The sequence below is a fragment of the Equus asinus genome, chromosome 20 (assembly GCF_041296235.1).
Source record: "Equus asinus isolate D_3611 breed Donkey chromosome 20, EquAss-T2T_v2, whole genome shotgun sequence".
In the NCBI taxonomy this organism is placed as follows: Eukaryota; Metazoa; Chordata; class Mammalia; order Perissodactyla; family Equidae; genus Equus; species Equus asinus.
Window position 1 is genome coordinate 80,652,478 of NC_091809.1, and position 26,083 is coordinate 80,678,560.

At 40.8% G+C, this 26,083-nt stretch overlaps 1 protein-coding gene across 4 annotated transcripts in view; it reads left to right on the forward strand.

Annotated features, from left to right (window-relative positions):
* PAK1 (p21 (RAC1) activated kinase 1) overlaps nucleotides 1–26,083 on the forward strand; it is a 140,101-nt gene that overhangs the window by 30,738 nt on the left and 83,280 nt on the right. The window contains exon 1 of one of the 4 annotated variants that reach the window (XM_070490587.1): nucleotides 13,492–13,717. The exons of the other annotated variants lie outside the window; for them this stretch is intronic. The gene's annotated coding sequence lies outside the window, so the exon portion shown is untranslated. Of the gene's footprint in view, nucleotides 1–13,491; nucleotides 13,718–26,083 lie in introns of those variants that run through there. 4 annotated transcript variants of the gene reach the window in all.

Here is a 26,083-nt window from a genome sequence, read left to right on the forward strand (position 1 = left end):
TATTTCTTTCAAGAAAGTCTTGTAGTTTTCATTGTATAGATCCTTCACTTCCTTGGTTAAGTTTATCCCAAGGTATTTTATTCTTTTCGTTGCGATTGTGAATGGGATAGAGTTCTTGAGTTCTTTTTCTGTTAGTTTATTGTTAGTGTATAGAAATGCTACTGATTTATGCACGTTAATTTTATACCCTGCTACTTTGCTGTAGTTGTTGATTATTTCTAATAGTTTTTCTGTGGATTCTTTGGGGTTTTCTATGTATAAGATCATGTCGTCTGCAAACAACGCGAGTTTTACTTCTTCGTTACCTATTTGGATTCCTTTTATTTTTTTTTCCTGCCGAATTGCTCTGGCCAGCACCTCCAGTACTATGTTGAATAGGAGTGGTGAAAGTGGGCACCCTTGTCTTGTTCCTGTCCTCAGAGGGATGGCTTTCAGCTTTTGTCCATTGAGTATGATGTTGGCTGTGGGTCTATCATATATGGCCTTTATTATGTTGAGGTACTTTCCTCCTATACCCATTTTACTGAGGGTTTTTATCATAAATGGGTGTTGGATCTTGTCGAATGCTTTCTCTGCGTCTATTGAGATGATCATGTGGTTTTTGTTTTTCATTTTGTTGATGTAGTGTATCACGTTGATTGACTTGCGGATGTTGAACCATCCCTGTGTCCCTGGTATAAATCCCACTTGATCATGGTGTGTAATCTTTTTGATGTATTGCTGTAATCGGTTTGCCAAAATTTTGTTGAGGATTTTTGCATCTATGTTCATCAGTGATATCGGCCTGTAGTTCTCCTTCTTTGTGTTGTCCTTGTCAGGTTTGGGGATCAGAGTGATGTTGGCTTCATAGAATGTGTTAGGGAGTTCTCCATCTTTCTCAATTTTCTGGAACAGTTTGAGGAGAATAGGTATTAAGTCTTCTTTGAATGTTTGGTAGAATTCTCCAGAGAAGCCGTCTGGTCCTGGACTCTTGTTTTTGGGGAGGTTTTTGATTACCGTTTCTATTTCCTTACTTGTGATTGGTCTATTCAGATTCTCCATTTCTTCCTGATTCAGTTTGGGGAGATTGTAGGAGTCTAGGAATTTGTCCATTTCTTCCAAGTTGTTCAATTTGTTGGCATATAGTTTTTCATAGTATTCTCTTATGATCTCTTGTATTTCATTGGTATCTGTTGTGATTTCTCCTCTGTCATTCCTGATTTTATTAATTTGCGCTTTCTCTCTTCTTTTCTTGGTGAGTCTGGCTAGGGGTTTGTCAATTTTGTTAATTCTTTCGAAGAACCAACTCTTTGTTTCATTGATCCTTTCTATTGTCTTTTTTGTTTCAATATCGTTTATTTCTGCTCTTATTTTTATTATTTCCCTCCTTCTACTGACTCTGGGCTTTGTTTGTTCTTCTTTTTCTAGTTCCGTTAGGTGTCGTTTGAGGTTGCTTACGTGAGCTTTTTCTTGTTTAGTGAGGTGAGCCTGTATTGCAATGAATTTCCCTCTTAGGACTGCTTTTGCTGCATCCCAAATGATTTGGTATGTCGTGTTCTCATTTTCATTTGTCTCCAGGTAATAGTTGATTTCTTCTTTAATTTCTTCAATGATCCATTGTTTGTTGAGAAGCGTGTTGTTTAGTCTCCACATTTTTGCACCTTTCTCTGCTTTTTTCTTGTAGTTGATTTCTAGTTTAATAGCATTATGATCAGAAAAGATGCTTGATATTATTTCAACTCTCTTGTATTTATTGATGTTTGCTTTGGTTCCCAAAATATGGTCAATCCTTGAGAATGTTCCATGTGCACTTGAGAAGAATGTGTAACCTGCTGTTTTTGGATGAAGTGTTCTATATATATCTATTAAGTCCATCTGGTCTAATTTTTCATTTAATTCTATTATTTCCTTGTTGATTTTCTGTCTGGATGTTCTGTCCATTGGTGTTAATGGTGTGTTGAGGTCCCCTACTATTATTGTATTGTTGTTGATGTCTTCTTTTAGTTCTATTAAGAGTTGCTTTACAAATTTTGGTGCTCCTGTGTTGGGTGCGTATATATTTATAAGTGTTATGTCTTCTTGGTGGAGAGTCCCTTTTATCATTATATACTGTCCCTGTTTATCTTTCTTTATCTGTTTTGCTTTGAAATCTACCTTGTCTGATATTAGTATAGCAACACCTGCTTTCTTTTGTTCATTATTAGCTTGGAGTATTGTTCTCCATCCCTTCACTCTGAGTCTGTGTTTGTCTTTGGGGCTGAGGTGTGTTTCCTGGAGGCAGCATATTGTTGGATCTTGTTCTTTGATCCATCCTGCCACTCTGTGTCTTTTGATTGGGGAGTTCAATCCATTTACATTTGGAGTGATTATTGAGACGTGGGGGCCTACCACTCCCATTTTGTGTCTTGTTTTCCGGTTTTCTTCAGTTTCCTTTGTTTCTCGTCCCATGGTTTAATCTGTTCTGATGTAGAGCTGCTACTCTCTGTTGTTGTCCTTCTACTTATCTCCTCTGCTCTTGGTTTTGTAGCCCCTTTCCTTTTTTGGATTTTTCAGGAATGAGGGTTTTCCTGAGGATTTCCTGAAGAGGAGGTTTTGTGGCAATGAACTCCCTTAATTTTTGTTTATCTGGGAAAGTTTTTATTTCTCCATCGTATTTGAAGGATATTTTCGCTGGGTAGAGAATTCTCGGCTGTAGATTTTTGTCCTTCAGATTTTTGAATATATCATTCCACTCTCTTCTAGCCTGTAAAGTTTCTGCTGAGAAATCTGCTGATAGCCTGATGGGGGTTCCTTTGTAGGTTAGTTTCTTTTGCCTGGCTGTCCTTAATATTTTCTCCTTGTCGTTGACTTTTGCTAGCTTCACTACTATATGCCGTGGAGTTGGTCTTCTTGCATTGATAAAGTTCGGAGATCTATTGGCTTCTGTCACCTGAAGATCCATCTCCCTCACCAGATTTGGGAAGTTCTCAGCCATTATTTCTTTGAATAGGTTTTCTGCCCCTTTCTCCTTCTCTTCTCCCTCTGGTATACCTATAATCCTTACGTTGCATCTCCTAATTGTGTCTGATAATTCTCGGAGAGTTTCTTCATTTCTTTTAAGTCTTGCTTCTCTCTCCTCCTCTGCCTGCAACAATTCTATATTGCCATCTTCCAAATTGCTAATTCTTTCCTCCATATTATCGGCCCTACTGTTCAGAGCATCTAGATTTTTCTTAATCTCCTCTATTGTGTTCTTCATTTCCAATATTTCTGTTTGGTTCTTCTTTATCGTATCAAACTCTTTTGTGACATAGCTCCTGAACTCGTTGAGTTGTCGGTCAGAGTTCTCTCTTAACTCATTGAGAATCTTAATGATGGCTGTTTTGAAGTCATCATCATTTAGGTTATATATCTCATTTTCTTTGGGATTGTTTTCTGTGTATTTGTTACTTTCTTTCTGTTCTGGAGATTTAATGTATTTTTTCATATTGCTTGATGTTGTTGATTTGTGCCTCCGCATGGAGATAGAGTTTAGTTGCTCCTTTCACTTGTTTCAGCTGCTGCGGTGGGGGGAGCAGCTGTTTATACTTCACCAACCAGGAACCCTGTCCGTAGTTGCTAACTGGGCCTGGGCCCCTCTTCGTAGCCACAGTGGCCCTTTGGATTCCCTCCTCTGCCGTGGGGGCCGTCACAGGGGGGCTTCAGGCTGCAGGTGCCTACTGTTGCAGCCCACCTAGATGTGCTCTCTCCTTGGGGTCTGCAACGGTGTTATGGGCTTTTCCAGCGGCCAGGGGTGGGATCACTTATATTTGTCGCTCCGTTGCTGTCGGCACCCACCAAATCTCACTTGTCCTCTATGGGTCGCAGGAGAGCTATTGGCATCTTCTACAGTCTGTGGTTAGTACACCTAGCTATGCTGCTTTTGCCCTGGGGTCTTCCAGCCTTGTGGCTGGCGGCTGGGTGCCTTCTACTGGTGCTGTGCAGAGGCTTTCCCTAAGGCTGCTGTGAGCCTGTAGGGTTTCCCCCTAGGCTACTAAGCTGGGTCTCTGGAACTCTCTCCAGCCCCAGTCCTCTCTGAGATCTCCGGCAATCCCTAGCCTCACGGGGTGGGCAACGGCAGCTGGGGGTCGCCCCGCCCTCTGGGATTCTCTCCGGGCCTCTCCCGGAGCCGTGAATGCTCAGCGTGGCCCCTCTGCTAACGGCAGACAGAGAGTTTTGTCTGCTGCCCGGGCGGAGCTCCGGCGCTTCCCCTCCGGGTCGCAGAACCAGCCTTTGAAAGTTCCCCCGGCCCCGGTCCTCTCCGAGATCTCCGGCAATCCCTAGACCCACGGGGCGGGCAATGGCAGCTGGGGGTCGCCCCGCCCTCAGGGCTTCTCTCCGGGCCTCTGCCGGGAGCCCTGAATGCTGGGCGTGGCCCCTCTGCTAATGGCAGACAGAGAGTTTTGTCTGCTGCCTGGCGGAGCTCCGGCGCTTCCCCTCCGGGTCGCAGGACCGGCCTTTGAAAGTTCCCCCCGCCCCGGTCCTCTCCGAGATCTCTGGCAATCCCTAGCCCCATGGGGCGGGCAACGGCAGCTGGGGGTTGGCCCGCCCTCTGGGATTCTCTCCGGGCCTCTCCCGGAGCCGTGAATGCTCAGCGTGGCCCCTCTGCTAACGGCAGACAGAGAGTTTTGTCTGCTGCCCGGGCGGAGCTCCGGCGCTTCCCCTCCGGGTCGCAGAACCGGCCTTTGAAAGTTCCCCCGGCCCCGGTGCTCTCCGAGATCTCCGGCAATCCCTAGTCCCACGGGGCGGGCAGCGGCAGCTGGGAGATCTCCGTGCCCTCCGTGTCTCTCTCTGGGACCCTCCAGGCGCCCCGAGCACCAGGCTGGGTCTCTCCCCGCGGGCTCATGTGTGCAACTCCAAAGTTTCCCTCTGCGTTTAGGAGTAATTGCAGGGGGTTTAGGTAGGGTTCTGGTCACCTGTTTCCACCGTCGCTCCTCTGTTGTGTTCTCGCTCCTGCCCTAGATGTGTGTGGATCCTCTGGGGGCGTCCGTTGGAAGAAAGCCGCTTGCGGGTACTAGGCTGCCCGTCGGGGTCGGAGAGTTTTCACCTATTTCCACATCCTCCCGGAGGAAAGTCCATCCGCCTTCCGATGTATAGTCGCGTGGGTGTCTCAGACGTCCTGAGATGCTGTCTGGATATCCTTTGTCAAGCGATAAGTGTCCAAATAATTGTAGACTCGAAGGGCGAGAGACAAAGAGGACTACTCACGGCGCCATCTTGGCTCTTCTCTCTAATTTTCTTAAAGTATTTTGCCAATATGTTTTTCCATTTAGACTAAAAGTTGGCTCTATTTTGACTTTGCTACGTTTTGTGTTTTGATCGTTGGGGGTCTGAACTTCTTAGTAAGCATCGGCCAGAATAGCCTGGCACGGAGATAGTGAGTAAAACATTTTTATTGCGTGAACAACAAATATTATTGTACTTATTATATGCTACATGTTGTGCTAGACCCTTGGTATACAAAGATGAGTGAGATCCACTTCCCATCTTGGAGAAGCTTGTAGACTAGTGGCAAAGAAAGAGAAAATTATACTTTAGGAAGTGTTGATTGAACACGTACTATGAGCTGTGATAAGCACTGGGGAGGAGAGAGCGTCTCAACCCTTGATGTGCTATTTATAGTCTAGTAGGGGATAGGATGGTGAGAAGGAGCCTGTAAACCAATAACTAATACAACTGACAAGGGAGAATGTGGCGTTTACCATAAAAGAGAGAGAAATGGTATCGTGTGAAGTGAAGAGGATACCACTCTGGAATTGCAGTAGATGGTCTGTAAGCCCTCTGCCAGTCTCAAACAGTCCATGAACCTATGGTTTTATGCATTTTTCATGTCACTTCTCATTTACAAAAAGCTCATGAAGAAGAATGTTGATTTTAAAATAGCTAACTCCAATATGACAGAATTATAGAAGTGGGAAAAGTGGTTTTCTTGTCATCAAATTCTAAAACGACAACACTGGTTGTTGAAAATTTTCCGGAAAGTGATCAAGTAAACAAATGTTTCCTGAATAGCTTTTCTGAGATCATTCTTTCCCTAAGAGTGGTAGATGATACACAGTAAGTATAAAATGGTGCTCCTGCTCTTGAGAAGCTTTGATTTCATTAGGAATGTAGGATGTATATGCTTAAAAATTGAACAGTTCTACCACGTCAACTGGATACAAACTTGAAGAGTTTAGAGAAAGGTGGATGATTACTTTTCTAGGGCTGCTGTAACAAAGTGCCACAACTGGTTGGCTTAGAACAACAGAAAAATTATAATCTCACAGTTCTGTAGGCCAGAAGTCAGAATTCAAGGTGTCAGTAGGACCATACTCCCTCTGAAGGAGCAAGGGAAGCATCTGTTCCAGGCCTCTCTCCTAGCTTCTGGTGGCTTCAGACATTCCTTGGCTTGTAGATGGACATCTTGTCCCTGTATTTCTTCACAGTCTTCTCTGTGTGTGTCTGTCTCTTGTGTCCAATTTCCCCCTCTTATAAGAATACCAGTTGTATTGGATTGGGACCCACCCTAATGACTTTATTTTAACTTGATTACCTCTGTAAAGACCCTATTTCCAAATAAGGTCACATTGTGAGGTACTGGGGTTAGGACTCCAACATTTCTTTTTTTGGGAGATGCAATTCAAACCCATAACAGTGGGAAAGAAGTTGGTCAGGTAAGTTTTGAATTAGCAGAGAAAAGTGGATATTTTGTAAGATAAGTCTTTGCAGTATCCAAATCCTCATAAGAGGGCATTCCAGATAAATTCATCTTGGTGGAACTAAGGAGTTCTGAGATTCTCCAAGCAAGGACATTTAGAGAAAAAAAATTACTTCAATTCTTTTCTTAGTTTTTGTTCACAGTATATTATTGTAGACAGCTTTCCTTTTTCTGTAAGTAATTTTGTTGCCATGTGCCACATATCCAGTCTTAACCGTTAAGATGTTGATTGCATGGTGCATAAAAATTTATTCTTACGTAACAGAAATTAAATTATTTTTAACTTACATAGTCATTTATAATAATAGAAGACATTTTGCTTTGTAAATGTGATGAATTTAGAAGAAATAGATGACTTCACTCAGGGAATTTCACATTAGAAAATGGGGGTGGATCATGACATTTCTTAATCTGTGGCTCTTGGGGTTAGGGCAACTCAAGCTGGCCACTCCTGGAAAGCTTAAAAATATGTTGCTACCCCGGTACCACCTGGGACCAATTAAATTAAATTTTGGGCAGGGGTTCATATAGGCTTCAGTGTCTTTTAAAAGCTCTCCAGGTTTGCATACCTGGTTGTAGCTCACTGGGTTAGGAGAATAAGAAGAAAACTGGATTCTTGTCCTTGCCTTGACCTTTGGGCATTCCTTAAAACTTTTGAGTCTCAGGTACCTCTGAGAATAAAGGAATCTAGGTATATTATCTCTGGCATGTACTAGCTGTTTAATAACTTTGGACAAGTCATTGGAATTCCTTTTGAGTCTCAGTTTTCTCATTTATAGAATGAAGATAATAGTATCTTCCAGGGTTGCTGTGATAATCAGTCACAATTGATAATCAATCACAATCAATATTTGCGAGTACTTCAGAATGCTTTGTAGATTCCAAAGAACTATATAAATGTGAGGATTAAAAAAAATCTTACTGACAGATAACTTGCCCAAGGTGTTACAACTGCTTGGTACCATAGACAGGTCTAGAATGCACATCTCCTGAATCTTTTTATTTCTCCATTAACTTGAAAGGTGATTTTTCTTTGTTTCTGTTTCATTTTTTCAGTTCTTTTGTTAAGTTGTACCTGAGTTCCTTCTATATTGGATGCTTTTGGGCTCTGGTGTAGTGAACACTATATTGATTCAGTGGAAAGAACATGAAGTTCCGTCCTGGCTCTATTTCTAACCAAATCATTTAACCTCTGTAAGTTTCGGTTTCTCTGTATGTTAAATGGAGTATTGAATGAGAAAATAACATGAAAGCACTTAGCTCTATGCTTGGTGTGTGATAACCAAGCACTGGTAATTGTTGCTTGTTGTTATTATGCGGGCCAGTGAGAGTGAGGGATACTTTGAATACAGTTGGATAGGTGATATGGTAGATGCCTTTCCATTTGACTTCTCTGAGCTGAGTCATCTCCTTTTGGTGGCTTTTGGGAGTGGGCTTGGTGGGGTACCTTCCAGAGTTTTTATTATAGCAACTTTAATTTGTATAGTTCTATAGTGTTTTAAAGATACTTTTTTACAAAACTATTCTTATTTAGTCCTTACAATAATCTGCGAGGAAAACATCCCTATATATTAAACAAGGAAACCACAGCTAAGAAAGATGAAGTGACTTGCAATTAGTCACCTTATGAATAAGCAGTGGAGACAGTTATTGTTTAAGGGGAAGCCCCAACCCTTGAGGCCTTGGGTTTTGTTTCAGCTGGACTTTTGGTTTCATAACAGAAGCTTTCTGATATAAATCCAGGAAACCTTGGTTTTGTGGTTGTATTAGTTTTCTATTGCTGTGTAAATAAATTGCCTGCAAAATTTAGCAGCTTAAAAAAATAAACATTTATTCTCTCACGCAGTTTCTGAGGGTCGGGTATCTTAGAGTGGCCAGGCTGAGTGGTTCTGGCTTAATATCTCTGATGAGGTTACAGTCAAGCTGTTGCCCAGGGCTGCATTCATCTGGAGGCTCATCTGGTGCTGGAGGATCCCCTTCCGTGTTCACTCATCGGTTGTTGGCCAGCCTCAGTTTCTTGCTGGCTGTTGACTGAAGGCTTCAGTTCCTTGCCACCCGGCCTCTCCACAGAACAGCTCACAGCATGACAACTGGCTTCCCCAAAACGAGTGATCGGAGAGAGAACAACCAAAACAGAAGCTGCAGTGTCTTTTATAATCTAATTTCAGAAGTGACATATCATCCCTTCTGCGGTATTCTCTTGGTCACACAGACTGACCCTCCTACTAGGTGGGAAAAGATACACAAGCATACAAATACCAGAAGGCAGGGATCACTGGGTACTGTCTTGGAGGCTGGCTACCACAGTTGTGGAGAAACTTTGAGTGCCAGGCTATACACATCGTTTATTAAGGAGTAAACCTTAATATACAAGTTCACGTTCTATTCCGTGTTCCAGGCATGGTGGATACCGGGAGAATTTCCATATGTCTTTAAGGAATGGTTTCACAGAACGCGGGGAGCAGGGAATCCTTCAGAAGCCTCCTGAGACTCATTTATCTACTATCAATCTTGATCAGTTAATAATATAATTATGCCTGTTTTTATAGTCAGGCACTCTATTGAGGGGTTGGAAGCATGAGAGGATTTTTTTTTGCCATTGGGTGCTACCTGGTAAAAATTGTCTTTGGAGATATGAGCATTTTGATTCTTTCACCTGTAGAGAAAATTAGCTGAGAGAACTGTACATGCCTCCCGCACTTAGTGCTTTTAAAAACCCTTTCACATTCTTTTTCGGGTGATCGTCTTAAAGGAGTAATGTGATGAGATGGAAAATTGACTTCCCTTTAAGTCGGTACATCTGAATTTGAGTTCCAGCTTTGGTACTAATTGAGTATGATCTTGACAAAGTCATGTCCTCTCTGGAATGCAGTTTCCTTAAGTGTAACATGGAGGTGTTAAACTAGAGTCTCAGGGTTTTGAAGTGCAACCTCGCAGGCTGCTGGGGTGAGATTGGGAGGTGGGAAGAGGCTGAGGAAGTGGAACTTCCCCACCTCCTTTCCAGCCACAGCAACTCTGCTGTTTTATCTGTTTAAATATTGGTGTTTCTGTAAGATACGATTGGAAAAAGATTGAGAGGCTTTAAGAAAAGCTTGAAAACCACTGGATTGAGTGATCTCAAAGGACTTCTCTGTGTAAAGAAAGGGGTTGGTTTTTCTGATGCCTTTGGGCAAGCAGTAGCCTAAGAGATGCTGGAGTACCCCTTTTTCTGCATTTCTACAGATGGAACCAGCAGAGCAGTGGACCTAGATGTCTCCTAAGAAATCTAGACTTTTTTCTCACCTTCTCCTCCTTAGATTTTTCTTTTTTTTCTTTTTTTAAACCAGTGTTGGGAGAGATGGACCTTTCTTGCAGGTGGCTGCATCTCCTGTCTCTAAGGTGGTATAGCTTTTTCAGGAATCAGGATCCAGATCTGAAGGGGTGAAGGTCTTCCTTGGAGAGGCAGATCAGAGGTCATGGAACAGGCATCCTGGGAGAGGGGCTGGGTGAATCAGCAGCAGGTGAGAAGGGCTGGTCTTCTAAGTTGGCCTCTGCCTCCTTTGCATTATTTAGATGTGAACATACTTTCCTTGGCCTATAATTGGTCCTCAAGCCCATCTGTCTTTTGGAGACTAAACTAATGGAGCCAGTAGAGGTCGGAGGAATTCAGATGGATCTTACTTCCAGCAGCTTGGGAGGGCTCTTGTCTTTTGGTGGCTCCAAAACTTTTTGTTATTTCCCTGTTGGCTGTAGAAAGGAGATCTTGCCAGCTGATTGCAGCTAATCTCTAGCCATCTTTTCCCTACTCTCTGTTCGCTTACTTTCCAAGTATTCTTTTTAGAATAGAAGCCCGGACATGAATGGTTTAGTGGAAAGAGGACAGGATGTAGACTCAGTGGCTCTGGGTAAAGCTCCAGCTCTCCTACTCACCTGTGTGACCTTGGGCAAGTTTCTTAACCTAACTCAGTTTGTTTCCTCATGTGTAAAATAGGTTGGCTATGAAGATTGAAGGAGATAAGCATGTAAAGTACTGCACCTGCCCCATAATGTTAGCTCACTATGTGCTAAGTATTTATTATTATTTTTGTACTTAAATCTTTGAGAATTTAGGAAAATGCTAATGATAAGAATACCATTTAAATTAGAGTAACAAAATAAATACTGGAAGAAATTTTACAGATCATCTTATCTTATATATTAATTTTACAATTGATAATTTTACATTTGAAATTATTGAGGCTCAGAGTGAAGCAGTGAATGGCTCAAGGTCACCCACTGGAGGTACTGAGGACAGTTTATAATGCCAGATTCCCCAATGACAGGAGTGTTTTAGACTAGTCTGTGTGGCTGGGACTGGATTAGATATCCACACAAGGTTCCCAACTTTATGTTTTGAGGGCCATTAATCTGTGTGCCCTGAGAAACCCATGGCCACCTTGAATTTGGATACTGCTGGGTAGAGCCAATCTCGTAACTTCCCCCTCTCCTGAGAAGTATTCCCTGGTGTGGATCTGGGCCCCTGCAGATATACCTAGTGGTTCTTTCCTTGAAATTTAACCCCTTCTTCCACTTCATAAATTAAGAACAAATCCTGAAAAGAGCAGGCAAGTATAGCCATGATGTCTCTGGGAATGTTTGACCCTAGTATACTGGGATGGAAATAGAGAAAGGAGGAAAGGAGAATGGAAAAGATTAGAAAACTCTTTGGGTATTTTTTCTCCTCCAGTCTGCTAAAGGTTGTTCTGTCTCTTGCTGTGTGAAGAGAGAAACGTAGAATTTTAGGACTGAAAGTTCTCTTTAAGGGCATCTAATGGCGTTATCCCATGTGTGAATTCCTTCTCCAAAGCTCTTGCCAAGTATTTCTCCAGTATCTGCCTGCGTACTTCCATGATGGAGAGCTCTCTGTGGCTAGAGACAGTCATTTTCATGGCTTGACATTTTGGCTCTTAAAACTAAAATCTCCTCCTCTGTGGCTTCTAATCACTGGCCTCTAACATAAGGTAACTTAGGCTCAGGCAGGTGAAATAGTACACGTCAGGCCATTAGGTGTGCATCTTCCATTCCACCTCCAGCTAAGGAGATCAGGCAAGCAGAGACCCAGGAGCTCAGTTTTAGAGCCTCAAGTTCATCCTGGTATCTTTGTGGGTGAGTGTTTTTTATTAAAATTATTTATTCCTTTTCATGGACTTGATGAATTTATTGGTACTAGAATCCTTAGAATTTATTATTCTTGGAGCTTATTAGTACTAGAAAGAAACTTGCTGATGATATGATCTATTTTCATCGTCAGTTTATAGGTTAGTAACTGAGTCCCAGAGAGGTAAAGATATCTGCTCAAAGTCACGCAGAAATTCTGTGATAAAACTGGGATTAGGATCCTGGTTTCCTGGTAGCCAGTCCTGGATGTCTTTCCATAGACAGCTCTTCTAGAGAAGCTGTTACCAAACTCTAAAACTTTTTTTCTTCAGTGCCATGCTGCCTGTGTGCCTTGAGGTTCCTATTAGGAGAGAGAACATCAGTTAAAGATTGTGTAGGCTTCCATCCAAAAAGATCATGCTGTTTTTTCAACATCATAAGAGAAGGAAGGTAAAAGGTTCCATCCACAAATATTTAGAGTGCCTATAGGAGCTCATTTGCCAAATTCTTGAAAATTTCTACTTCAAGACACAGCTCAGAAATCTTGACTTTGTAAAGCCTCCTGACTGTTTTCTCCCCCGACCCCACCCCTCATGGAAATATTCCTCATTATAGACCTCATTGTATAGAACTGTTATTGTAATTATTTTTATTGTTACGCATGTCTTCTCTCTCCCTTTAACCTGGGAGCTCTCAAGGGCAGTGTTTTTTCAAACTGTAAGTCTCAACCCATGGGTTGTGGATTTAATATAGTAAGTTGGACCAGCATTTTTAAAAAGTCAAATAAAAAACGTCAAATAGAATACACCAGAGAAAATATCAGACTATAGTGTATATAGAAAGAGCAAGGATTGTTTTGTGAAACTTTTGTTTCAGTTTTCTATTTATAGGTTTGTGGGTGTGTATGTGTGTGTGCACATGTGCAAGTGCCTGTGTACTGGGTCTCCATATGAATTATATTCTTACTTTGGGTTGTAGCCAAAACAGTTTGAGAAACCCTGCTTTAGGGGAGAGACTGCCTGCTATTTATATCTTTTATTCACAGGACCCAGCACAAGGTCTTGAACAAATCTTCTGATGCAAATGTAACTAAGACAAGGCTGCCTAAAGTTAATTGCTTAATATGTGATACAGATGATAAATGAAATATTGGTTCAAAGAAGGGGGAAATTGTCTTGAGAAACAGTTTAGTAAAGTAGTTGAGAGCTTAGTTTTCTGGGGTCTGGAAGATCTGGGAATAAATTGCAGCTCTGCTTCTTCTTGGCTAAAGCAATAAGGCAAGTTAGTAAACCTCTCTTATCCTCATTTTCTTCATCTCTAAAATGGGGATAATAAATAGCTGAGGTTGTGAAGATTAAATGAGATAAAGTTAGTATAGTGGCTGGCATATAATGAACACTTGCTTAATATTTTCATGGGCTGAAGTGGTCAGGGGAGGCTTTTTGAGGAGGCAGGCATTTGTCCTCAAAGTACTGGTAAGGATTAGATGTGGGAAATGTTTGAGATGTCCTACGTGCAGCTGAATACTCTGTGAAAGCCCTCAGTGTCTTTTTCTCTTACGTATCCTTTCTCCATGTTTTCTCTCACCAAGATACCCACGGTCTTTTTTTCTCTTCAAAACCACTTCCTGGGGAGAAAGTCCAATGTAAGCTGTTAGAACTTGCCTTTGGCCCCTCCCAGAGGCCAGTTCATTCCCATAGACAGGGAAAGGGAAATTAATCCAGGTTGTCTGACCCAAGTTATGCTTTCAGGCAGCCTGCCTGCCTAAACTCGGGAGAGAGCGGTGGCCAAAACAGCTCAGCTTGACCCCTACAAGAAAGGACCCCAGTCAAGGTAAATAGGAAGAGTTTTTGGCCTCTGGTCCAAAGCCCAGACTAGAGCTCGAGAGGGCAAGTCCTTGTGAAGGTAAGCAACTGAGAAGGTGGGGAGAAAGGTCTGCCATGTCTCTGACTTCTGTTGATGCTAGAAAGGAAATAGATCCTGTTTCCAAACCTGGGAAAGAGAGGTGGAGAGAGGAGGAGGAAAAGGTGTAGAGGGAGCTGGGAAGGGAAGGAGGAAGTGCTTGCAATGTATCTGAGTTAGTTCATGGAAGGAGCACCAGTCTGAGAGTCAGGGGACCTGGGTTCCACTTCTGGCTTTTTTGTTGAATCTATGTTCTTTCGTAAACTACTTGCCCATTTTAGACCTTGGTAAAGTAAGGGGCCCTCTAAAACCTGTTTCAGGTCTAAAACTTTTATACATGTTTAGTAAAGTCTAGAAGAGCGATCCAAATACTCTAGGAGTGCAGAGGAGGAGGAAGAGAGAACTTCTGTCTGATTTGTTTAGTCTATATTGGAGTTTCTCACCCTCGATACTATTGATATTTTGGATTGTATGATTCTATTTTTGGGGGTAGGGAGCTATTCTGTGCATTGTAGGATGTTTAGCAGCATCCTTGTCGTCTACCCACTGGATTCCGGTAGCATCCACCTCCAGATGTGACAATCACAAATGTCTCTAGGGGCCAGTCTAGAGGCAGAGTGGTTAAGTGCGCACATTCCACTTTGGCGGCCCGCTGTTTGCCGGTTTGGATCCCGGGTACGGACATGACACCACTTGGCATGCCATGCTGAGGTAGGCGTCCCACATATAAAGTAGAGGAAGATGAGCATGGATGTTAGCTCAGGGGCAGTCTTCCTCAGCAAAAAGAGGAGGGTTGGCAGCAGATGTTAGCTCAGGGCTAATCTTCCTAAAAAAAAATAAATAAAAATAAAAAAATTTAAAAATGTCTCTACACATTGCCAAATGTCCCCTGGGGGACAAGACAAAATCAACTCCGACTGAAAACCAGTGGTCTATATATATGTAAATTGTAGGAACAGCTAAGAGAGAAAATAATATAATCTCATATAGCACTTATGTGCCACTGTTCTGAGCCTTTAAATATATTAGCTCATTTAATCTCTATAATAGTCCTATGAATTAGGTACTATTATTGTCCCTGTTTTACAAATGAGGAAACTGAGGGAAAAAGGTTAAGTGAATTAAGAGCAGCTAATGTTTTTATGATTTTCTATGTGTCAGAGACTCTGCTAAGTATCTATATGTTATCTCATTTAATCCTCACAGTTCCTCTATGAGGTGTGTAGATGTGATTTCGGTTATACAGATGGGGCAAGTATAGTGTGCCTAACTGTACTGAGCACTGAGGACACACTGGAGTAGATTAATATCCAGAGTACTTTTTCCTGTTTTATCTTCAGAATAATACTGTGAAGTAGATACTATTGTCCCCATTTTATAGCTGAAGACACTGACACTTACTCAGAGAGAGAAAGCGGCAGAAACTGGTGGAGCTGGCTGGTGTTTGTTGTATGCATATTTTATGTTTTTCTGTGGTTGACCATGCTGCTTCCAGCCACGTGAAGTAGCAGGCAGTCAGGTGACAACATGTGGCAAAGAAATACAGAGCCCCTGTTTGTGATGGAAGGAAAGCTGAGAGGAGCTCTTTCTGATTTGTAGTCTAAAGTTTGTTGGTAAGGTTTTCTTTAGCAAATATGCTCTCCTACCCGCTTCTTACTTCCTGATTGACATTTGCTGTGCATCACCAGTTGTAATTATGTTATAATTGGTTTGTGTATTTTTTTAATATCTGACTTCCGCAGTGTTCTATCCTGTAAGCTCCATAAATGTAGACTTATGTGTAAACAGACTCAGTCTGTTTTGTTCACCACAGTATCTCAGCACAGTGCCATGTGTGCAGTAGTTACTTTTATTTGTGAATTTCTGAATCAGTTGGCACATGGAAAGGGAGCTGAGAGTCAGAGAAAGTGATTTATTCAAGATTAGACGGTAATTTCGTAGCAATTTTGGGACTAGATCTGATTTTTCCTATCCTCAAGCCCAGAATTCTTTGTAAAACACTGTGCTCGTTGCCACACCGATCATTTGATTGGGACTATATGATGTTGTTGTGTGGCCACAGGCAAATCCCTCAGTTTTCCCTTGTATAAACAAAAGTATTAAGCAGCCCTTCTTTTCTCCTTTCCATCTTTGGTTGCCCACCAGTGATGTCCTCGTGTGGCCTCCAACCGCAGGGTAAGTGTCTGCTGAGAACCAGGGAAGCCTCATTCTCCTTACCAACCCAGAGCTAGGAATCACGTTATCTCTCTGAACTTCTATTTCAGTGGTGATGTGGTGGTCAGGGTACACCTGCTGAAACAGAAAGTAAGTTTGGATTCTATGGGAAGAAGGCAATTGGGGTATCTATGTGTACCCCTTTCTTTATTCAGGACTGCATGCTGAGTGCCTGTGTTCATATACTTTAGAGCTTTTTTACTCTTCATTGTAAAATTTGAGATCTGATGATTTTCCTTTTAGCTTGTGGGAAAAAGCCACAAAGATGCTTAAAGATGAGAAAAATGCCCTCTCCTTGTTTCAATTATTTTAGTCAGTAAAACTAGTGACAGGAAATGTCTGTATGTAAGGCACTTTCCTGTCTGTTTTCTTAATCTCATTGTCTAGCCATTTTGCAAAGGTAGTGATTACTATTATTATCCTAATTTTACAAATAAAGAAAATAAGTTTATTTATTGGTCATGCAGGTAGTGTGTAATGGAACTAGGATTTGACCCCAGCTCTGACTCTTAAGACCAGTGGGTGCTTTGCCACTCTCCCATAGTTGTATGTGTGTGTGTAACAGCTTTTTTGAAATATAATTCACATATCATAAAATTTACCTACTTAAAGTGTACAATTCAGTATTTTTTAGTATATTCACAGGGTTGTACAACCATCAGCACAATCTAGTTTTAGAAAATTTTGTCCTTCTAAAAGAAACCCTGAGCCCATTAGCAGTCACTTCCCATTCTCCCCTATCCTCATTGCCCTAGTGCAACTACTAATCTACTTTTTGTCTCTGTATATTTGATTTGCCTATTTTGAACATTCCATATAAATGGAATCATACAATATGTGGTCTTTTCTATCTTGTTTCTTTCACTTAGGATGTTTTAAACGTTCGTCCATGTGGTAACATGTATCATTTCTTTTTATTGTTGAATAATATTCCATTTTATGGAATTCTGTTTATTTCTCTCTATGTAATTGTATTTATTGATGATTAATATTCCGTTGTATGGATATGCTACATTGTATTTATCCATTCATCAGTTGATGGACATTTGGGTTGTTTCTACTTTTTTGCTATTATGAGTAACGCTGCTGTGAACATTTGTGTACAGTTTTTGTGTGGATGTATATTTTCATTTATCTTAGGTATGTATGTAGGAGTGGAATTGCGTTTAACCTTTCGAGGAGCTACCAGACTTTTTTCCAAAGGAACTGCACCATTTTACTTTCTCACTGTATTATATGAGGGCTACAATTTCTCTACATCCTCACCAACACTTGTTATTATCTGTCTTTTTTATTACAGCCATCCTAGTGGGTGTGAAATGATATCTATCTCATTGTGATTTTGATTTGAATTTACTCAATGACTAATGACAATGAGCATGTTTTCACGTGCTTGTTGACCATTTGTCTGTCTTTAGACAAATGTCTATTCAGATGTTTTGTCCATTTTTAAATTGGGTTGTCTTCTTACTATTATTCTGAGTTCTTTATATATTCTGGATGCAAGTCCCTTATCAGATATATGATTTACAAATATTTTCTCTTATTCTGTGGGTTGTCTTTTCACTTTCTTGATGCTATTGCTTGCAGCCCCCAAATTTTTAGTTTTGATGTAGTCCAATTTGCTTAGTTTTTCTTTTGTTGTTTGTGTTTTTGGTGCCATAGCTAAGAAATAATTGCCTAGTCCTAGGTCATGAATATTTACACCTATATTTTGTTTTAAGAGTTTTGTAGTTTTAGCTCTTACATTTAAATCTAGGATCCATTTTGAGTTACTTTTTGCATATGGTATGATAGAGAGGTCCAGCTGCATATTTTTGCATTTGGATATCCAATTGTCCTGACACCACTTATTGAAAGACTATTCTTCTCCTGTTGAATTGTCTTGGCACTCTTGTCAAAATCATTTGGCCATAAATATAATTCCTGGACTCCCAATTCTATTTCATTGATCTGTATCTCCATCTTTATGCCAGTACCACTCTGTCTTCATTACTGCAGCTTTGTAGTAAGTTTTGAAATTGGGAAGTATGAATCCTCTAACTTTGTTGTTCTTTTTCAAGGTTGTACAAGTCTTGTACTTCTTTTATTCTTTTTGATGCTATTGTAAATGGAATTTTTTAAGATTTCAGTTTTTGGATTGTTCATTGCTTGAGTATAGAAACACAATTGATTTTTGTATTGATTTTGTATCTTTTTTATTGATTTTATATCCTGCAACCTGGTTAAACTCATTTAGTAATTCTGGTTTTGTTGTGTGTATTGAATGTGTGGATTCCTCAGGATTTTCTATATACAAGATCATGGCATCTCAAATAGAAATAGTTTTACTTCTTTCTTTCTAATTTGGGTGCTTTTATTTCTTTTTCTTCCCTAATTGCTCTGATTACAGCCTCCAATACAATGTTAAATAGAAGTGGCAAGAGCAGATATCCTTGTTTTGTTCCTGATTTTAGGGAGAAAGCATTCAATTATTTACCAATTAAGTCTGATATTAGCTGTGGGTTTTTCATAGATGCCCTTTATTAGGTTAAGGAAGTTTCCTTCTATTCTTGATTTCTTGAGTGTGTTTATCATGAAAGGATGTTGGATTTTGTCAAATGCTTTTTCGGCATCAATAGAGATGATCTCACATCTTTTGTCCTTTATTCTGTTAATATGGTATATTGGTTGATGGATTTTTTTGGATGTTAAACCAAACTTTGCATACCTGGGATCATATTGTGTTTTATGACAAGTACTTATTGGGCACCAACTGCTTACCAAGCCTGTGGGAGTACACAGATGATTAAGATGTAGGGGCCATTCACTATAATTGAGGAGACAGAAAAACACACAGGCTTAAAGTTGAGAATATGAATGTGATAAAGACAGTATCTTGTGTTGATTTGTGATAAATAGTTACCAAATGAATTCTCCCATGACCTTATTTTCAGGCCATTCAGTGGTTATAGGGTTGGCATATTGTAACTCTTTGTGACCTCAGAGATGTCCTTTCCCTTCTCCAAGTCTCAGTTTCACCATCTGTACATGGGAAAGTTGGACTTGGTGGCATTTAAGATCCCTTCTAGTTAGAACATATTGTGAAATTACTTGCCTTTTGTGGGGCTTCCTTAGCTTAGGTCCTTCTGAAGAGTTTATTGTTTTAATGAGTTCCAGTGGCTAGGTGGTTAGGTGACTCTTCCTGTTCTGGTTCTGAGTGGAAAAAGATTCATTACTCTTTCTTCGTTGGTCTTAGTCACACTCCCGTCTCAGAGAGATTATCTCCTTTGATATTATTCCACATTCTAGTGAAAGAGAAAGGCTATTTCCCTCAGCAACATGTGAGCTCTGTGAGAGGGAAAGGCCACTGGAGAGGGAGTTGAGAGTACATGTTTCAGGGCTCAGCTGTACATTTAACTGTTAAACACTGGACACAGCAATTCATTCTATTCATGTTTCAGTTGCCTCATCTGTCAGATTGAAAAGGGAACACCACTTTTATTGCATAATCTCTCAGGGTTGGTATGAGGTGTAAGTGATATCCTAGATGCATATTATAAAACTGTATATGCATGAGTTATTTGCAAAAAGTAGAGTTGCAAATAATGTAGCAAAAATAATGTAAATAATGCAAATATAAATAATAATGCAAATTATTGTTGTAAACATTGTAAATAATAATGCATATAGTAGCAAAATGTTACAAGTAATGTAACAAAAATGTATCTAAATAAAGGTACATTTTAAGCCTCTACTGTTCATGGCACTTTTGATAGATACTTTAAACATTATTTCTCCAACTCTTCACAACAACAACTAGCCCCAGGTGGCAGAGTCAGGAATTGAAAACTAGCTCTACCTCTACAGTCCGTATTCTTTCTATGGTATTTTGCTGCTATTGTCTCTTTACTGTTTAACTTCAGTTTGGGAACTTGCTCAAAATGGCGTCTGCTGTGAAATTACTCTTTTCTCATTTATGATTAATAAGTATTTTGTAGGGAAGTACTATGAAACTATGTAAATATGCTTTTCCTTGCCAAACTTTCAATATATTTATTTGTATCTGTATGGACTCTTGGCTTCCTGTTTTATTCAATGGGTAATAATCTGTTGCTGTCATTATTTATTTTAATGGTCAAATTCTCCCAGATTTGGCCAGTAGGAGCCCCATTCAGTTTGGCTTCTGGCCTCTTTTGACATGTGCCTATCATTCTTTGACCATTCCTCATGGTCGTTCCTCATGGTTCTCGGCTCATCTTGTGCTTTCCCTGCCCCAGCCCTGGAATAAGCCATTTCACCAAGGAGCCCTGGTTTCTTTTAGTGTTAAGCGGTATTTAGAAACCAAGATCTGGCTGCTGGGTATGCTTATTGCTATTGGGCTGATGCTTCTCCCAGGCCCTCGGTAGACATAGTTAGGAAACGAGGTTCCATCTCCTTATTACAGTCTCTCCCCACTGTGTGGATGCCCTCCTCATCCTGCGTGGGCCATCACCCTATGTCAGGCTGCTCTGCCTTGTGGACTCCTTCACTTCTATAGCTTGGGTTCTGACATACCACACTAAGCACTCTCTCCCCTCATGGATGCTTTCCTCACTGTACTCGGACCCTGATATCCCATACCAGTCCACCTCTCTGGCCCGTGCGTGCATGCCCTTCTCACCCTACTTGGGCTCTGATTCTCCTTACCAGGCTTCCTCTACCCCTCTCCATCATGGACCTTTCTCACCCTGCTTAGGCTCTCATCACAGTGTTGGGCTGTCCTCATCCTCTCTTAACTGGACTCTATTATAACAGTTGCTTCCTAACAATCTTACTGCTTCTAATCTTCCCTTACCTTTTGCACTCTGCTAGAGTGATCTTTCTAAAATATGTCAAAATATGCCACTACTCTGCTTAAAAACTTTATAATAATTCCCCTTGCTTGTAGAATAAATTTCAAGTTCCTTAGGCTGGCATTCGAGGCCCTCCTGGATCTGACCCAAGTGTGCCTTTCCTGCCTTGTTTCTTATTAATTCCTTCAGGTACACTGCACTCCAGCCATGGTGACTGGCCGTTCCTTACACGTAACCCCTATGTTTACTCTTTGAGGTTTTTGTCTTTGCCTTCTCCCCAACTGACTTAGCCAACTCCTTTCTTCACTATCTGACAAAATCCGTTGGGGTCCTAGTTCAGATGTCTGGTGTGGAATGTCAGAGTCTGAGTACAGTGAGGAGGATGTCCATAGGGGGATAGGTCCCCTGGTGAAGCCTCTCTGACCTCCATAATCAAAATCAATCCCTTTTTTCCTACTTCTGATGGAATGTTCGCTTCATTCTTCCTGGTTTCATGATTAACTCTTATCTGTTGCCCCTGATTCATTGGCTGCTCCTTGAATGCACTCAACACGTGGCTTTGCAACTAACAGACACTCAGGGAAGGTTAAGGGACCTTGTTGAGGGAATGGATTCTGGGTTGTGTGTCTGCTGCTTTCATCTGATGTCTGTTTGCAGGCCCTGCTGAGGTCTAAGAGGCTCCGACTACAGGAAAGGGTTTGGACTGTGGCATTGCTGGGTCGGATGCCTGCCCTATGCCAGAGCTCTTTCTGAGAAAATTATATATTCACACTGCTCTTTTCTTTTGTAAATTCCAAATTTGTCTTTTAAAAACCTTCTCTACACTCTCAACCCAAATAAAAGAATTGCTGGCTTACACGTATGTGTATTTACAGCTGCAAATAATAGCAGCTACAGCACTCTACCAGAAAAACCTACCCCAATCTGTTTGAAGAACAATATGACAACATGTGTCTTCTGACAGCCTGTCTGCCTTGCTGTCTGTCTCTGGGGAGGCATTTAGGCTGAAGTGTCAGCAAAAGAGGGCTTTAGACTTTCTCAGTGGCTTACTAATCTGTATTGTTCAGGTGCTGTAAGGAGAAAATAAGCATCACAGATTAGGTTCCTTTTTGGCTCTGGAGGTGAGTGGGGAGGAAGAGAAGGATAGGGGCCTGTATTTTCTTTGGTCTCACTACCAACCCCATTTGCTCCAGTCACTGTCACATCTTGGTCCTCTCTGTTCAGCCCTTTGCCCAGGCTTTTCTTTTCTACTTTAAGTTTGAACTGATTTCAAAGCCCAGGCTCTTACCCCTGTTTCATAATCATAGCAGTGAATGGTTCGCTTTTGCTTTTCCTGTCAGATTTTCAGTCTAGTTAAAATAATTTCAAAATTTTCTAATATGCATATTCAATTTTTAGCTCGTCATTCTGAGGCATGGCACTACAGGGATTGCAATCAAGCTGTACTTACCTACAAGGGTAATTCTTGGTTTGATTTTGGCCTAAGCGACAATAGAATGTTCTGAACTCAAGATTAGCACTGTTCCATCTGCCTAATAGTAATTGAATTTAAAGGAGAATAAAGGCTTTTATTCTATAGTGTTGAGGAAGCAGCATGGGAAGATCTTTAGGATGTGGTGGACCTGAATTCTAATTCCAGCTCTAATATTTACTAGGTTTGCGGTCTTTGCCAAGTGTTAAGCTCTCTGTGCCTCATTTTTTTCGTCTGTAAAATGAGGATAATAAAACTGATTTTTTAGACCTGTTAGAATAAATATGATTCACCTAGGGCAGACTCTGATTTTGACTTTGTCGCTGACAGTGAGAGTCATCAACCTAAGCATTATCTCTGGCCTAGTATGTCATATTTCACACTTTGCAAGCCACTTTTACTCACAGCATCTTATGTGTGATTCACTGTGTTCAGAGAGGGAAAGACAGTGTGGCTGTTGCCACTTGAAAAATGAGGAAACTGATAGGGAAGTTAAGTGGCTTAACTTTAAGAAAAGTTAAGCCTAGCACAAAAACTTCTGAGTCCTAATTCAAGACTCCTTCTTTTGCACACTGACCAGTCCTAGAAGAGGGTATGTGGTAAAAAGAGTCCTGAATTGAGAGTCAAGAGTATCCTGATTATTGTCTTAGCTAGGAGAATTTGGGAAAGTCATCTCAGTTTCTACTTTATTAAAACAGATAAGCTAACTGTTCTGCCTAACTCACTTTGGTTTGTTTATTCAGCAGTTATCTAGCATTTACTATGCTGTACGCTGTACTAGGCCTGGTCGCTTCCCTCAAGCTGCTCACACTTCACTGTGGAATAGATAATCTGTATAAGTGAAAAGAGCTATAGCAAATGTGTAGTGTTGGGGATGGTGGTGGCGCTGGTGGTGGTAGTGGTCCAGGAGAGATGACTTTGGGACTGGGCTTTGAGTGTGAGCAGAAATCTCACAAGACTGTAGGTAAGAGTTATATTGGATGATGGGTATGACTGTGCTTTGTTAATTGTAAAGAGCTGCATAAATGTTAAGGATTGTCATGTCTTATAGAAAGTACTTCTTTTCTGAAACCTTGGCTGACCTAGTGGAACACCATAGTTGGAGTCTAAGTTTAATTAAAGTGAGAAGAAAGATTTCAGTGGCAAGAAAGATTGGGAGCTCATTAAAAAAAATCTGTATCTAAAGTGTTTTGAGTCTAGGAGTCCTTAAAATGGCAATATGCCTATTAAAATGGTCTGCATTGATGACACAGTGAACTTCAAACTGTTTCTGGATTTGTAAAGAATTTATAATCACCTTTATTTTTAAAGCCACTTGTGCTGCTGCAGCATTTAAAATATTTAGGAGAGATATTTAAGGCAGCCTTGGAAACAAGCACATATTCTGGGATATAAAAGGAATTAGAGCAAGACAAAGAGAAATTGAGAGGTTGGACCAAAAGATATGTAATGTTTTTATTTTTTAGATTTGTTTGCATTCAGTTGATGTAATTGTTGAGAACCATCTATGTCCCAGGCTTCGATTAGGTACTGAAGGAACAGAAATGAATGAAACATTCCCTAACCCATGGTCTGCTGGAGATATAAGACACCTACGGTCAATAAAGTGACAAGAGTGTTCATGAGGTGCTCTAAGATCCTAAAGGAGGAGGACCTGCTGAAGGCTTTGGAGGACTGAATCAGAGATGGCAAGTTAGAGGAGATGACACCTGAAGATTAAGCCTTTGCTGGGAAACAAAGGGGGATAATGAGAGATAAGAATATTCCAGTCAGAGGTCACAGCATGAACAAAGGCATAGAGGCTTAGAGTAGTAGCTGGTACTTAAAGTGCTCAACAACTAAGAGAGAAATTCCTTAGAATTTAATGCTGGGATGTTGTGACTGATAAGACTTTGTGTTGTCCCCTTTTTGGGGAGATGGTGAGAGCATATTTAGTTTGTTAGGGTTAATGACAATTCGTTAGGCTGGAGTATTTTCAAAAAAACAATTTATATATGGGAAGGAAAGGTATAAGTAAGAGATAACTAAAATGGGTAGTTATCATTTGTTTTTATTGCACAGCATTTTGTGTTCCCCATTTTATGAGTCTTCTTGGGGGCAAAGGTGCTGTCCCCTAAAGGAGATAAAAACTTTGATATTTCTCAAACTTCCCTGCTAGAAGGGCACCGGTAGTGACTTAGGTTTTACCAATACCGTGTGCCCACACCACACTTGGATTTAGGACTTAGTGACGTGAGAGGGAAAGTAATGAGGAGCTAACTTTATCTCCTTGGCAGCAGAGGCAGCAGGATCACCTGCAAGGTTGAGTTCCTGGCATTGAAGTGGCATTAGTGCTAGTGGCTGTTTTGCTGAGGAGGTTGCATTCTTGGCCCAGAAGTGGCAGTGCTACCCATTCTAGCCCCTACTAATCAGAAGTAATAGCAATGGTTTCCTGATTGGATTGGTTCTTCAGTGTGGCTTTGTGCTTTGTTCTGGAAGTGTAGCCTTAAACCTGTTTCTCCAGCCTTCCCCCAAACTTCTGTGAGCCACCCAATGTTCTTTCAATAAATTCATTTTATGCTTAATTAGCTAGGGTCTGGTGCTTACATTAAGAATCCTTTGACTCCGGGGTCACCAAACTATAGCCTGAGGGACAAATCTGGCCCATTGACTGTTTTCGTAAATAAAGTTTTATTGGAATACAACCATACTCATTTGTTTACATATTGTCTATGGGATGCTTTTGTGCTATACAAGCAGAGTTGAGTAATTGAGATAGCACTGATGGCCTGCAAAGCCTAAAATATTTACTTTCTGGCCTTTTGCAGAAAAAAGTTTTCCAACCCTGCTTTAACTGGTAATAGTTGTCTCTTAACAAAATTGAAATGTTTCTTCCATCAGACAATAAGAGTTGATTAGTTTGAGTTTCACTTCCTTCCTTTTGAATTTAGTTTGGCTTCCAGGATGCTCAGAGCAAAATTTGGTCATAAATTGCAATAGCTACCTCTAGCATGGGTTTTTGGTACTTGCTGTAATTTTCTTCTACTTTATGACCTGTATGCCATTGATGATTATCATTGTCCTAAGATATCTCTCTCTCTCTCATCTCTCTCTCTCTCTCATCTATGTGTAAGCAACCTGAAAGCCGTTTTTGAATTAGATAGGGTTAAACTGTTATTCTGTATAAAAATAAAGACTTATTAGGGAGAGTGATTGCCTGGGTTCTGGGGCCATTCAGTCATTTCATACCTAATCTGTATTGTCTTAATTTGCTAGACCTTCTCCAATCTCATGCTAATAAGAGGAATTCATTTATGATTAGGGACCTGTGGCTGGTAAGGAATTAATGTTTCAGACTAGTAAGAATCCTCTTCCTTTTGTTTCTCTAACATGCTTCTTGTTTGTATCCATTAGGAATGTCTTCAGTTGTAAGTAGTAGAAAACCTAACAGTGATTTAAAATAAAGATTAATTTTCTTCACTTAACAAGAAGTCTGGAGGAAGGTGGTTGGTTGCTGGTGCCATACAGAACCCAGGCTCTTCCCCTTTTTGTTTTTCCACCTGTAACCTTAGAGTGTTTGCTTTCAACCCTTGTGTGTATGCCCTTATAGTTAGAAGATGGCTACTGCAGCTCCACTGAGGAAGAAGAAAGGGGGAAGGCAGAACTAGCGCTCCTCCTATGTCCTATTTTATAATTAAAATAACCATTTTCTCAGAATTCTTAGAGGCTTCTCATATGACTTACTGGCTAGAACTATGTCACATAGGCACACCAGACTTTAAGGGAGACTGGGAAAATGAATATTTAGTTGTCTTACGGCCTTCCTGGATAAAATTAGGATTTATTTTGGGGCTGGCCCTGTGGCATAGTGGTTAGGTTCGGTGTGCTCTG